At 34.5% G+C, this 16,416-nt stretch overlaps 1 protein-coding gene across 10 annotated transcripts in view; it reads right to left on the bottom strand.

Annotated features, from left to right (window-relative positions):
* The window catches only part of PTPRM (protein tyrosine phosphatase receptor type M), a 1,039,589-nt gene that overhangs the window by 360,660 nt on the left and 662,513 nt on the right, over window positions 1-16,416 (bottom strand). The gene's annotated exons all lie outside the window — the stretch shown is intronic.

Consider the following 16,416-nt stretch of genomic DNA (forward strand, 5'->3'; position numbering starts at 1 on the left):
TACCAGCAATTGTTTTTTAACACAATAGACTTTCCCCCCCTGCCTTGGAAATCTAAATCTAGGTCACATCTGGTAGGCAAAAGACTCCTTCTAAGCAATTTATTCACAAAGTGGGAAGCAGCTGATGATCACATTACTGGCACCCACATTTAATATCTGTTTAAATGAGATAACCAGTGCCTTAAAGCAGCAACTGTCTTAGCTTTTCCAGCTTCCCTATCCCTATAACATCGTTTGTACTGTTTACCGCATAATGTGATGGAACGTCAAATCCATGTCTGATGAAATATCCATTTCCTCCACTAAATGAGTTCGGGATGAAAAATGTTAGGGAAGCAATGTTCAATTCACTAAACTGAATCTCCTTCCTCCCCCTTTTGAGGATTTTTACTTTTTTAATCAAAATGTGACAGCATTCATCATATGGGGCACCATATTACCTTTACAAGGTAGATAGATGGGTCTAGAAATAGGGACTTATTTCTAAATCTTCTCACAGTATGCCACTTTTCCCTTATTATTTTTTTGTAAAATACATTTAAAATTTAATGTACTAGTCTTTTTTCTTTCTTTTACACTTAGATTCCTCTATATTCTTCTGGGTTTTTTCTCCAAATTTAGCGATTGTAATCACCTAGTAATAGTGTAAACCAAAGGATAACTTTTAATCTATTCTTTTCATATATGTATAAATAATATCTATGTATGATATACATTACGTATTTATTTCATCTATTCTTTTCATATATACATACATATATGTATATATGTGTATATATACATATATAAGTGCTTACAACAGTTATATACACACACACACATATATGTATATATGAAAATTGCTTACAACAGTTATTTCAATAGGCATGTATAGGGTTTCATAAAAAGCCATTCCCCGTTTCCTATAGGGAGGCATTGTTACCAAAATCACATTCACCTGGTTAAAATGTGGGTATTTTGTACACTGATTGAAACAGTATTTGCTTTGTTTGTCATTCTTATCTGTGCTCTACATTTGTATGTCAAATGCATATTCTAAGCAAATTTTTAAAATTTAAACTTTCTTGTTTTGTATTTTTAATTGTTTTGTATTGATGTTTAAATATTTACAGAGATCAGATTATATTATAACTCTAAATTTCAGTTAATGTTAAAATGAATGGATAGGGAAATATTTTTCATTGTGATTTTGGCCCAAATAGGATCTGACATATATAATTTCTAGAAACAATTAAATACAAAGTGATAGCTTTCTCTACCTCTATTGTTAAATGAATAGCATTCTTCAGTCCTTCACAATGATGTCATTAAAACATGGTAATTTTTTAAATGTGAAGAATGATATGATCAAATATTTAAAGATGGAAGAGGCTATAGAATTCATCCAGTTTAATCCCTCAGGAAAATGTAGAAACAGACTAAGCGAAGTTAAGTGATTTGCCAAAGTTCACATAGATAATATATACAGCAGAAGAACGATCTGAATCCAGGACTTGACTCCAAATCCAGTATTTTTTCTAATATACCATACTGTTGGCTAAATGAATGAGAGACACAGGATAAATTATTTTTTAAAAATTTAAGTGTTTTGAATATCAAGAATGTAGTGTTTCAAAGTCATAAAACAGAAAATAGTATTCCTAATGTTATTATTTTTCTCATCCAAAAACCTTGGAAGCCGGGCTTTACTTAATCACAGCAGGGATTTATGTTTGTCCCTGTGCTATTTAATATTTGTTATGAAATCATTTTTATAAAGATAGATATTATGCTTATTAAATTTCCTGATAACACAAATCTGGAAGGGATAGCTAATAAATCAGGTGACAGAAAAAAATCTGGCTGGGCTAGAATACTAAATGGAAGTAAATAAGATAAAATTTATTTGGGATAAATGTAAAGTCTTCTATTTGAGTTCAAGGAATCAACTTAATCAGTCCAAATCAGAGGCACCATTGGTAAGTAGTAGCTCATCTGAAAAACAATTCAAGGATTTCAGTGTAATGTAAGTCAAAGTTATCTAGATATAAAGATAAGATAAAGCACTTAGAAATAAAGGAGTAATAGTCTTGAATAGTAAAAAGGTGAGAGTCTTTCTGTACTCTACTTAAGTTAGCTCATATACTGTATGTGTTCTCTTACAGGCAACCAGGAATAAATGAATGAAATGGTATTTAAGCCCTGTCTATGTGCTGAGGATATAAAGACAAAAGTTTGACAGTCACTTCCCTCAAGAAGCAGACATTCTTATAGGAGAATTCAGCATATACAGGAGAGTATTTGACCTGGGGAAGGAGTTTTGATATGGAAAGTCACAGAGATTGTGGGTGGAGATACATGGAGAGTAGATTACTATGACCTTACCAGTAGTATTGGTTTGATTACTGTTCCCAGAGTAGGAAGGGAATGGTGTTATGCAGGTGGTAGAAGGATGAATGAAAAGTTACTTAGGTAGGTCCTGCATTCCTGGCAGATGGCTGAAGGGGATATGAAGCAAGGTCTGGAGCTGGCTAGATATAATGCAGGTGAATTTTCATTCACTCACACACTGATCAAAACAGTTCATCCATGGGGTGACATTTCATAGCTGATAAGATTCATCTTGGGGCAAGGGTTTAGGCTGCCATTAAGGTTCCTTCAGTTCTGAAATTGTATAATTCCTTAATATATATCCTCATAAAATCGGAGTATTTTTTATCTTATTAAGTGCTAGTCCATGGCTTATCATTCTGCTTACTTGCCTGACATCAGACATCTAATTCTCTAAATAAATTTTATAAGTTGCCACTGAAATGTCTTAATTATTTTTTCTAGTTGTATTTATTGCTATACTTGCTATGATAGATATTTCAAGCTAATAACTGAAAAGTGGAATATTTTGGACAATACTTTTCCTTTTATAAAATATTTATCTCTTTATCCACTCTACATGTAGACTGTCCACTTAGATTTTTTTTTTCCTTTGGGCTGAGCACCTATCTGACTTCTGCAATTCTCAAGAGGAGGAAAACCAAATTGTTATGTAGCCTGAATGATCCAAGTAGCATCATTGTTTGGTCTCTGCTAGCAATTCATTTTACATTGTAGGCCAAGTAAATGATATTTTATCCCTGACTGATATTGGTACATGGTGGGATAGAATGGTATGTAAAATGCGTTAGCACCAAAGGGAAAAAAAAGGTTTGGCTGTTGGACGCTGTTGCTGATGAACCTTCTATCCCAACTGTTCTCTAATGGTGATACTATACACTGGCTGTCAGATTTAAGTATTTTTATGTGTCATGAGACTAGTTCAGATGTCTGGGTTTTAGGCTTTTAGACTGATTTGGAGAATTATCAAAACATACAAAAATCTGGATATAAAAGAAATTGCCACCCTCTATTTTGTTTTCATTTTTTGCATGATCATATACAATTAATTCCTCATATACAGATGAAAATCACAATTCTCTCAAAATAAAAAGTCTGGCAGATTCACAGATCAAGGAACATTGCACAAAGTTATCCAAATAAGCCAACAAAACAGAAATTTTTTTTTTTTTTACCAAATATCTCTGTTTGCTTTGCCTTACTTAGCCTTATAGAGCCTTTTCTCAATCTACAAGCAAAAGAGAGCAAAGACAAGGAAAACCGGCTTGTATCTTGAATAGAAACCTGGTCCACATTCAACTTTCCAAGTTACATGGAGCTCTCTGTAAAGGGATATGAGATCTGAGGTCAACTTAGCTTTCCCCCATTCTTTACTTGGTTTTTTAGGAGAAATTGGTTCATCTATTACAGAGGTCTACATTATTACTCATAGTTAACTCCAGCTACGTATGACGATTTACCTACCTCTTTACACTCTAACCTAGAAATTTAAAAATTTATTTATGAGAAAATTTCTTTAAAATATATGTTATGGTTATAAGGTATCAATGAACCACTGACAAGATAAAACTGGGGATGGAAGGTGGTTTTGACTGGTAGTTTTTCTGTTTTTCATACATCCATGTTTTTAATAATACAATTTTACAAACTGCTACTTGCTATAAGTTGTTTTGAAAATGTTTCCCATATGTTTTACTAACTTTTCCTGTCAGATTTCTAATGATATCAAATTTCATTATTCCTCTTGGTACAAATTATAGTTATACTTGGAAAAAAACATAACTTTCTATACTTATGAATATTCAAGATGGGGATTATTAAAAAGCTGTGTTTGTACCTGTACCTTTAAAGAGTAAAACTAAATGTGTGCCTTGTTGCGATGGGTATAATTTAAGCTGGTGTAAACTCATTCAGTAGTGATAAACTGACAAAGTATTGCAGAGAAATCTAGCAAGAGAAGTTGATGAAAATAAGGAGCAAAACATAGAAGCACACAATTATTGGGAGCATTGACTCCCAATGGTTATGTTGACAGTCATTTTCCTGTCAAATGGAATACCTTGTGACCAAGAAAATCAGAACAGGTGGGGGTCCAGTCAAATTTTCTTAGAAATGTTCTCTAATAGAGTGTATAACAGGGAAACAATCTCAAAGAAAAGGAAGAGGAATCAAACATAACAATAGTTGGTTTTAAACTAGGTAGCAAAGCCTATTTGGAGTCAGTGTTTTGTGGCAAATTGAACACAATCAACAAACCAGATACAGAATACCCATGGGCCTTGGGGGTCTGTACTATACCTCTGACTACTAGATTGGCCATCCAGATTTTCTCAGAAATAATGCCAAGCAAGCAGGTAGAGTATTCAGTGATACTTATAGCTAGAGATATGGCAGAGACTGGAAAGGAAGCTTCTCTGGTGATAGAACAAATGGACTGTTATGACAACAGATGGGTGGCAAAGGAAGTTTCCTAAAACTCTGAGCTCTTTACAACCTTGTCCCTTTTTACCATTCTACTGCCCTAGTCTGTCAAATGGAATACTACACTAGTCCTCTGTACACACTCCAGCTATACTATCTCTTGTGTTCCTTACACTTTTTATCCCATCTCTCCTTCCTACCTGTACATTGGCTATCCCTCATGCATTGAGTGCTTTCCTTCCTTTACCGCCTTCTGCAGACCTTTCCTCAATCTCATAATTACTAGTGCATTCTATAATGCTACCTTACATTGACTCTGTAAGTTGTACTTCTTATACAATGTATACCTTACACTTACCTTTTTAAACTATATATACATACACACACACACACACACACACACATGTATATATTTAGTTCCATTTTAGAATGTAAGCTCATTGAGGTAAGAGATGGATTTTAATTTTTTTTCTCTTTATCCCCAGGACTTAACATAGTACATAGCATGCAGTAAACACTAAATACTTTAAAAAAAAAATTTTTTTTTTTTGGTGAGGCAATTGGGGTTAATTGACTTGCCCAGGGTCACATAGCTAGTAAGTGTTACGTATCTGAGGCCAGATTTGAACTCAGGTCCTCCTGAATCCAGGGCCAGTGCTCTATCCACTGTGTTACCTAGCTGCCCCAACACTAAATACTTTTAAAAAATTGATTAACTGGCATGAAATAATCTAGAGAGAAGATAGAGGGAGTTTATCTTTGCCTATTCAACTAAGCATAGAAGAAACACTAAGAGAACAGAAACACAGGATAATACTGTTCACATGCTATTACCAACTTTGGGTTCTGCAGTTTATGATAGGTTGTATTCTTTTCAGCCACTGACCTCTCCTTTTTTCATCTTAAAGGCACCATTACATTCCACCATTCGCTTACAATATATAGAAGGATCCACATGTTTATTACACACTACACTGTTCCCTTGTAGAGAGAAAGGGACAATAACTAGTTAAGAAAGAAAATAGGAAACAGGATAGTTATGGAAAGAATAATAGGAACATATTTTTAAAAGGAATGGGACAGAACTAAGGACTATTATGAGTACAGAGGGGAGAAAACAAGATTAGCAAAAAGATGCCACATTTCTTTCAGAATAATGCCACAAAGATAAGTGGCAAGGGAGGATTCTCTTCCTGTAAGAATAGATAATAACAATAATTCGATTTAATATACCTTGCTAGTGGCTAGAGATACATACACAATTATGAAGACATTGTGTCTTTGCCTTTCAATGTTTTCTTCCATTGTTATTGTAATTATTATCAGAATTATTAACAATAACAGCTAACACTTGTATAATTCTTTAAATATATATTACTTCATTTCAACCTCACAACAGATTTGGGAAGTAGGTACTACAGACATTATTTTACCTGTTTATAGATGAAAAAGTGACTTATTTATGGTCACATAGCATCAGAGAGGAGATCTCTCCTTACTGGGAATTCAGTGCTATTTCTACCATAGCATATTGTCCAGAGTAAAGGTTATGGCAATAATAAGACACTGTGGTACAAAGTTCATGAGCAGATCTTGTAAAAAGTAAACTTTTGCCTTCCTTGAGTCACTTTAATTTTAAACAGGTTAAAAAATACTTCCCATAGGACCACCCTTACTGCCAACACCAAAGGAGAAAAAATTTCTTGCAGACATCAGTGATACACTTATTGATGAGCTGCTACCTAGAAAAGAATGATTCAATTGGGAACTTCTTATTGACAAAGAAATTGTTTCTTCCTTTTACTACTTGCTTATGACTATGGAAATGTGAATGGACAAATGAAGTTATTTCATGAGGTTCATAATGGTACTAATAATTTCCTAGAAGCTTTAGTATCTATCTGGCAAGAGATAAGGGCTTGATATACTATCTTATCCACACTGTGTCAGCTACATCAATAAATGAAAGCAGTAAAAGGTAGGAAAATAAGAACAAAGAATAAAAAAGTAAATTAATATCTCAGAGAAGGTGAATGTATCAAATCATCTACAATTTCAGTTTTATATGAAAAATTATGTTTCTTATTATTACTTGCAAAAGCTGAACATGCTTTATATGCACTGCAGTGGAAAATTAAAGATAGTCAAGGGAAGAGTGAGAAATTCAAAATACATACATATAATCAGGTTACAAATAACAAATAAGGTATGAATTTAGATTATTTTTGGGGTAGTGATTGCATTCGTAAAACAATGGTATGAAATTAAAAAAAAACTTTGGCTCTGCTCTAAGCTTATATATGTTGTTGAGATGGAATAAGGTTTATGTTTTTACCTTGTAACAACTGACAGGGTGTTCATGTACATTGTAAGGAGCTATCACAAAGAAAAGTTCAATGCAAAATAGGACATTGTTTTGTCACTATCAAGAACATTGTTTTCATATAATACAAAATTTTATACAATAATTTCTTTACAATAACCCTGTGAAGGACTCATTTTGCATACATGACTCATTTTGCAAATAGGGAAACTGAGGTCTTAAAAGATTAAAAGGGGCATCTAGGTGGTGCAGTGGATAGAGGACCGACCCTGGATTCAGGAGAACCTGAGTTCAAATACGACCTCAGACACATGACACTAGCTGTGTGACCCTGGGCAAGTCACTTAACCCTCTTTGCCCAGCAAAAAAAAAAAAAAAAAAAAAGATTAAATAACCTGCCTACAGTCACTCAGCTAGGCAATGTTAGAGGTAGGAATGGATCTGAGAAAGTCTAACCAAGTCCAAAATTCTTTCCACAACTGCTTCTCTGAAATTAAAAAAAAAAACAGAAATGTTGGCAGAAATGTTATTTTCAGTCAAGAGGGCAAAAGGATGCTATGATAATTCATTCATATATATTCCCTATTACATGAAAGTAATAAAGATGTTACTGCAAAGTAACTTAGGGCATTAAATACTTTCACTTACTCAGTAGAGTCCTTGATTAATTGTCCCATCCACCAACCTTCTAAGTTTTTCCTGGTCAATCGATATGCTAAAAAGTTTTTTACAAAGTAGATCAAATATTTCTTTTATGTGAAATTTGTTTTCCTTTCCCTCCCCCAGTTTCCCATGTTTTCAGGAGCTATACATCAGAGTTACCATAACTACAATTGTTTCTCAAAGCTTGGTGGAAAGATCAGGGGTCTTCGAATCAGAAGTACGGGAAGTCATCCTGGCCCTTTCATTATTAGCTAGACAAGTCATTTGATCTCTTTGAACTTCCATTTTTTTTCATCTGGAAAGATGGCACAAGGTAACACTTGCATGGCCTGTCTCGTAACACTTTAAACCTTAAAGTGCTATGAAATCTGAGCTGTTGTTATTATAAAAGTTTTCACTTTTAGGTCTAGACTTGTGATTTCATTGGAATAGGGGAGCTTCTGGTCTGGCATATCCCCCTGAAGATTCAAAACAGTAAGTCAAAGCAATCTTAGAATCTTTGATTTGCCTGCAGCTAGTATGGGTCTTAGGCAGGATCAGTATGCAGTTCTTCCTGACCCTGGGCTGGACCTCATTCACTATGTTGCTTTTCTTAACAATTAAGAAGATGAGTTATTTAGAAAACAGACAAAAACACCTCTACAACCCACAAGAGACAAAAACCTAAGCATATACTCTTGTGCTTCCAACCTCTAAAACATACACAAACACCTTTCCAACCTAGTTCCCCTTTTTCTACCATGAATATAGAATAAAATGGCCCTTTCCCCTAACCTACATTGTAGAGAGGAATAACCAAAATGGTGAAAGGAAAGGAGACACAGGTCATTATCTGACTGTTACAATAATTTTAAAGCTTTGTGCTTTAATCTTTAAAAAGATGGGTCTTAAGATAGAATTTTTAATGAGGCAATGAGAAATTTAAATATTTAAAATATAACCTTTGGATAACAGGGCATAAAACAGTCTACCACTACCATCTCCCATGTAAAATGATTTGTTTTTCTAAAATTTCATTCACTCAGGTCTTCATCCCTACCTCCTCCCCACTAAAAATCTATATTCCACTGCTGGGACCACCTTGGGCTCCTATAATCTGGACCTACCTAGATCTTCACCTCAATTTTATATCATCTTCAGATCATTTCACCAAGTACCCATCTTTTACTTTCTATATTCTGTCTTCATTAGATTATAAACTTCTTGAGGGCAGGGACTATCTTACTTGTTTGTATTTGTACCCTCAAAATTCTTCACAGTGCTTGGTATACAATAAGTACTTAATAAACACTTTATCTTTCTAACTATAGAAACATTGGACATTATACCACTACTACAACCACTATAAAATAAACATTTTTTTCTGTAAATTCTATATCATGTAAGTCACCTCCATTGTTTCCAAATTTGTGACACATTATATACTTCAAATCAGATATGTATTCTTCTCTATGTAGCAAATAAAAACAATTAAGATTTAATTTGTATTATGAAAAAATTCACATAATCCTTATTTTTATAAAGCAGTTTTAAAATTCATGCCACATATCATATTTTATAAAAAAAATGAGTCTTTCTAAAGAATTTAGCAAAGTCTGAAAGAAAGTGGATTCATTAAAAATCATTGACATTTTAATTGCAAACAAACTAAGTAGAAGTCAGTAGTTTTGGAAATAAAGCATTCATTTGTCATATTTGATTGCTGATTTTTTTCCTGTATTTCAACATTTGTAGATGTGAGAAATGTTCATCATTGATGTTGTGTTCTGATTTTCTATCTAGGATCCAACATCAGGAATTTAATTTTTATGACCTATTTAAAATATTAGGCAGCAGCAGTGTGTGATGGAAAGGGCATTGGCTCTAGCATCAATAGGTCAGAATCTGAATCCTAGACTTGACAAATATTAAATGTATGAGCATAGGCAAAGCAATTAGTTTCTTTGAACTGGATTTCTCATCCATAAAAATGGGATAACTCATGTGACCTATTTCAAATGTATTGTTGAGGAAAAATGTTTGTAAGCTTTAAATAAACTAGAGAAATGAAAGCTATTTTACTTTATATTACTGTTTGATATTCAGTTCATAACAGAGAAGAAAAATCATCCCAAATGAATGTGTATAAAACATGTAATAATTTTCTAAAGAATACCAAAACATGATATATATGTATATGTATGTATGTGTAGATGTGTGTGTACACATGCACACACACACACAATCTCCATTTTTTCTCTTTCTTTCTATAAATGTTTAGTGGCAGAGAATTCAATGGACTTCATGAAACAGTGTAGAAATTTGGGAAGTGATAAAGTCTAAATCACACTGACCCATTAACTCATTGTGTGAACCTAGGCAAGCCATTAATATAATCATATAATTAGCATGCACTTATCAACTATAACAGATGGTTAACAGCAAATAGATTAGCCCACTAGCTGCCCACATTGTGCATTTTAAGAATTTAAGAATGTCTTCAACCCTCCCCCAAAATACTTTCAGTACAAATTCCAAGAGGATTCAGAGATTCCCAAATAAGTCAATCCTTTGTGCTAATCCATTAATGAGATCAATTAAGATACAGAGTCATTAGCTTGCTAAGTTATGTGGCTTGGGCGAGGAACCATTAAATCATCTGATCTATTAATATCCCATTTGAATGCTAGTGCATTAGGGCAGCTAGATGGAACATTGGATAGAGTGCCAGGACTAGAGTGAGGAAGACCTGAGTTCAAATCTGGCCTTACACACTTAATAGCTCTGTCACCCTTGGCAAGTTATTTAACCCTGTTTGCCTCAGTCTCCTCATCTGTCAAATGAGGTCGAGAAGGAAACGGCAAAGCACTCCACTATCTTTGCCAAGAAAACCCCCAAAGGGCCATTAAGTGTATCTAACTCTACTGAACAACAAAAGATGATTTTAGATTAGCTAGTGATGACCTGGGAAAATGGAACACAGACTTTTCGGAAAGGGACAGTGTTGAAGGGAAGAAAAGTTAAGAAATGAAGGGGAATTCTAGATATGGGTCCATAAGGAGGGTCCCTTGGCAATTTGAGAGTGTTTGACTCCCTAAGAAAACACACAGGATACAGGGACACTTAAAATAAGCTTTTGATCCTTCTTTATTTGAGTAAGGGTTGACCTGGAGATTAAGCCAACAATGATTTATTTGGGGCAAGAAAAAATGTTAAGGATGCTTTCTCTACTTATATATTTATGTCTGCTTATGTGTTGTTGGGGTTTGATTCAATCAGCACACTGTCATCCATAAACAGGAACATTTGGAGAATCTCAGAATCAATAACAAATTTTTATCCCATTTGAACTCTGCCCAGGACATCCTTCATGATGGTTGATATACACACATACACACACACACACAACCACATATATATGTATATACATATATATATACATATATATACATATACTTTTTTTTCAGGGCAATGAGGGTGTGAGAATTAGAGCACTACCAACTTGCTGAGAAAGATACTGCAGGGAAGCTCTACCATTAATAGAACACATGACAGCATCTGGAAGGTCAGATTGGCATCAAGAAGTGATGTCTGCCTCCTGTGGTCGTGTCAATCTGAGGTATCAGCCAATTAGCTTGGAGCTCTGTGTGTGTGTGTATGGCCCTGTTTCCTGTTTCACAGGAGGCTTCTGGGAGAAGCTGGGGAAAAGTGAGGGTCTTTCAGTTCCAGATTTGGGGCTTGGTGGGAGGACAGAGGCTGGCTCAGAGATAGCTAGATGAAGGCTGTTTTACCTCTCTCTTTCTTCACTAACTTCTAATACACTTTAATAAATACTTAAAAGGCTAAACTCTTGCTAAAGCTTCTAATTTAACGTGACAACTCATTAGAATTTAGACATCACAGCTAGAATTTTAGACATTACATGGGTTAAGTGACTTGCCCAGTGTCACACAGCAAGTAAGTGTCAAGTGTCTGAGGCCGGATTTGAACTCAGGTCCTTCTGAATCCAGGGCAAGTGCTTTATCCACTGTACCACCTAGTTGCCCCTGGTTGAAATATTTTTGATGAGACCATGTCTCCCTGTTTTATACCTTCCTTGATAGAAATTATCAGAGTGTCATCATATAAAGTTATCATTGTTACTAGGGGAACATTGTGTGGTTCAGTGGCTAGACTTGGAGTAAATAATATTATAGAGCAAGAGCTGGAAGGCACCTCAGATGCCATTGAGACCAATCCCCCTATTTTATAGATAAGGGGACTCAAGCCCAGAGTGTATTGCCTGACTTCAAGAGAGATAATGATTGCAGACCTGGGCTTTGTATCCAGGTCTACTCATATACAATTCAGTGCATACTCTGTTGACCCACAATGTTAGGAAGACCTGGGTTCAAATCCTCCTTCCAACATTATTTGGTGACCACAGGCAAGTCATTTAAGCATCATCTGTCAAATGGGGAGGATAATGACTGTAAAACCTACCTCCATAGAGTTGTTATCAAATAATATGATATAGCTAATGCACTTTTCTTTAAAATACTATAGAAATGGGAGCAGCAAGGTAGCACAGTAGATTAAGCACTGGCCCTAGATTCAGGAGGCTAGATTCAAATATAGCCTCAAACACTTGATACTTACTAGCTTTGTGACCTTGGGCAAGTCACTTAATACTCACTGCCCCAGAAAAATAAACAAACAATTAAATAGATAGATAAAAAGGCAATTAAATAAATAAATAAAAAGAAATATTATAGAAATGTCTGTTATCATCATCATTATATCTTTCAAGGAATCTTTTAATTTTTTTTGTTGGTTTTTTGTTGGTTTTTGTTTTTTGGTGAGGCAATTGGGGTTAAGTGACTTGCCTAGGGTCACACAGCTAATAAGTGTTAAGTGTCTGAGGCTGGATTTGAACTCAGATTCTCCTGACTTCAGGGCTGGTGCTCTATCCACTGCACCACCTAGCTGCCCCTTAATATTTTGACATGTGTATGTATAAGATGTTGTAGAAGAATAGTCTTCAAAGCATGATATGTCAAATGAAGTGCATCTTTGTAGACAAGAAACAAGGAGTAGGATCTGGTATTTTTCATAACTTTCAGCCAATTTTGTTGCTATAGTATACTGTTTGGGAAAAAATGCCTGTATCTTTCTTATGCTTTCATTAAGGAGGCTATGCTTGTGCATATAGAGTAGTTTCATAAGAATTTTGAAAGACTGGAGAGCAGAAAGAAGAAGAGAGTAAGCACCTACCATGTAGCAGGTATTACACTAAGTACCTTTTTTTGTTTTTGTTTTTGTTATTGTTTTTTTTTTTGTTGTTCTTTTGTTTGGTTTTATTTGTGTTTTTTTTTTTACAAATATTATCTCATTTGATTCTCTCGTGACAATCCTTCAGGATTTGTACTATTATTATCTACATTTTTATAGTTGAGGAAACTGATGCAAACAGATATTAAATTACTTGCCGAAAGTCACACAACTAGAAAGTGTCTGAGACCAGATTTGAACTGAGGGTCTTCCTGACCCCAGTGTACAGCTAAGTTGCTTAGTGGATAGAGCAACTTCGGCATAGTATAGAGATGCCTAGACCACTGAGAGGTCAGGTGAATTGACCCAAGAGTCATAGTATGTACTACAGGTAATACTTAAGCACACATCTGGCTGGTTCTAAGGCCATTCTGCCTATGCCATACTGCCTATATCTGTCTCTATCTCTCTGTACATAAGTATGTGTACATAAATACATATACATATATAAAAACACATACAAACATATATATAAGCAATGTGTTCAAATCACTTTACATGAATTATGCCATTTAAACCTCATAAGACTTTTTGAAGTAGTGTCTGCATATGGCAGTAGGCCTCATACAAAGAAAAAATAATAGCATAAAACAATATAAGTTAGCAAAGCAGCATTGTTTGAAAAGAAATAACCCAACATGATCTTAAGATATATTAAAGGTGTGGGCAGGTAGGTGGCGCAGTGGATAAAGCACCAGCTCTGGATTCAGGAGGACCTGAGTTCAAATCTGGCCTCAGACTCTTGACACTTACTAGCTGGATGACCCTGGGCAAGTCACTTAACCCCCATTGCCCTGCAGGGAAAAAAATAAAAGCTATATTAAAGGAGTATAAAGCTATATTAAAGTGTCATATGTTACAGGTGTGTAGATAATCCTTCTATTATATACTATAAAAATCAGAAAGTTATTACAGTATTATCACTAATAAATGATGCCATGAATAATTATATTAGTGACAAAATTCAGAGAAACTGATCTGGCCTCATAGAACAGAATCTTTTGCTGTGACAAAAGATTAAAGATATTATTGATGTTTAATCTACAGAAGCAAAGGATAAAGGATACTTGACACTGACAATATAAGCTGCTTGAGAGTAGGGACTATTTTTTTGGTGTGTGTGTTTTTTTGTTTGTTTTGTTGTGTGTTTTTCCCCCATTGTATTTTACTGTCTACCACATCTGGCAAATAGTAGGTACTTATTCATTGACTGACTGATTACACAAAGAATGTATGGACACATCTTTATGCAGAAGACTGAATCAATTTAAATTTAAACAGGAAATATCATTTGTTAAATCCTTTTGTGACCAGCAAGATGAGAAAACAAGGGACTGAGTTATGCAAGTGTGCTATGGAATTTTTGCCCTGGGTTTCTTTAAGAATATTCCTTCTAATGTGTACTTTGCTAATAATTTATGATAAAAATTATGCAACAGGGGCAGCTAGGTGGCACAGTGGATAGAGCACCGGCCCTGGATTCATAAAGACCTGAGTTCAAATCCGGCCTTGGACACTTAACAATTACTAGCTGTGTGACCCTGGGCAAGTCACTTAACCCCATTTGCCTCAACAACAACAACAAAAAATTATGCAACAGTAATGATTATAACTGGTCTTTGGGTATTACTTTGAAGTTTCCCAGTTGTTGGGATTAGTATTAAGAAATAATTAGAAATATATATATGTGTGTGTGTGTGTGTGTGTGTGTGTATAATTTAACTTTTCCCTATCTTTTCTATAGTTCCTTAATTTTTTTCATATTTTTTATATAGAAGAAGGAATTCCTCCTCTTCCTCTATATTTCAGAAAATTTTTGATTTGGTTTTGATATATTTTATTCAATTTATATAGGACTTTTCTTCTGAAGTGCTTATAAGCTATTCTTTTGTTTGCCATAGTAAGATCTCTGTGAGCTAGGAATGGCAGAAAATCATAAAAGCATAGATAACAATAACAATAGTAGACACTGTAGGTTTATAAAGAACTCTACTTACTCTACTTTGTCCTTGCAGCAACCTTGTGAGATACATGTATTTTAATACCCATTTTATGATGAGATCACAGGGGCCCAGAGAAATCAAATAACTTGCCTATTGTCACTCATTAAGTAGTAGAAGTGGGTTCAAATCTACTTTTTACTATATCACACTGCTACTTCTCATGTTGCTGCAGATGGAAACATTGAGGCACAGAAAGATTTTGTGGATTATCTAACAGTCATGCAATTAGTGATTGTCATAGCTCAGCTAGACTTAGATGTCCTATTTCTTTGTTTCATTGTATCTTTCCATTTACAAATGATGTCACCTTTACTAATCTGAGTTTTAAAAATTTTCTTACATTCTAATATTTTTATTTTTATCCTTTTCTTTCTTGGTATAATCCTTCTTCCATAAATCCTTTCAATGTTCATCATTTTTCCCCCAGTTAATACTTTTCTCTTCCTTCCCTCTATAATTTAGATGTGAAGACCTATAAGGTTTTTAAGGGCCTTAAAGATGATCATCAAATTAAAGAATTACCCAAATCATGTTTTCTCACTTAAAAAATCTTAAAGAACACAGGTGATGATGAAAATTCACTGCCTACCAAAGTAGACCAAATGAATTTCTGAACAACTCAAATGGTTAGGAGGAGTTTCTTTTGTTCTGTTTGGTTTATAAATTCAATGGATCCAAAATTTTCCTCCTAGTAATTTTCACCCTTTTACCTCTACTTCTGTCCTTCTAGGACAAGTAGAACAATGCTGTTTCATATGTCAACCCTTCAGATACCTGAAGATAGCTAATACGGGCCCTGACTTCAAGAATCTAAACATGTTCATTGTCAAAGCCCAGAGTCTGAATTCCTTACAAACCAGACAGGTTTTAATCAATTATCAACCAAGTAAACAAATAGTGAAAGAGCACATGTTTCAAACCAGATCTTGGTCAATCCAGAAATTATTAACAAGGTCTGAAATTAGAATATCATTTCTAGTACAATGAATAGTAACTAAAACTTGATACATGACAGTCTGTACACAAAACTTGGACAAGGAACTTTCATGATCAGAATATGGAGGATCTGAAATAAAGATAATTTGGAACATAGATAAGCAAGTGTAGATACTACTGGATCTACAGGTTTACTTGGTTCCAGCCACTCTGTAATGTTCAACTTAATTTGCTGGTATTCCGAAATTATCCAGTTGCAAGTTCTCAGACCTTGTGTGACCTAAGAAATAGCCTAAGAAAACATTAAATCTTGATTGGCACATCACAATGGTGATTCATGTTGGGCATAGTCTTCTATAATCTCTATGTCTTTTTCATAGAAATAGTTACCTATGCATAATGTCAAGTAAA

This window comes from Dromiciops gliroides, chromosome 1 (genome assembly GCF_019393635.1).
Source record: "Dromiciops gliroides isolate mDroGli1 chromosome 1, mDroGli1.pri, whole genome shotgun sequence".
NCBI classification, from domain to species: Eukaryota; Metazoa; Chordata; class Mammalia; order Microbiotheria; family Microbiotheriidae; genus Dromiciops; species Dromiciops gliroides.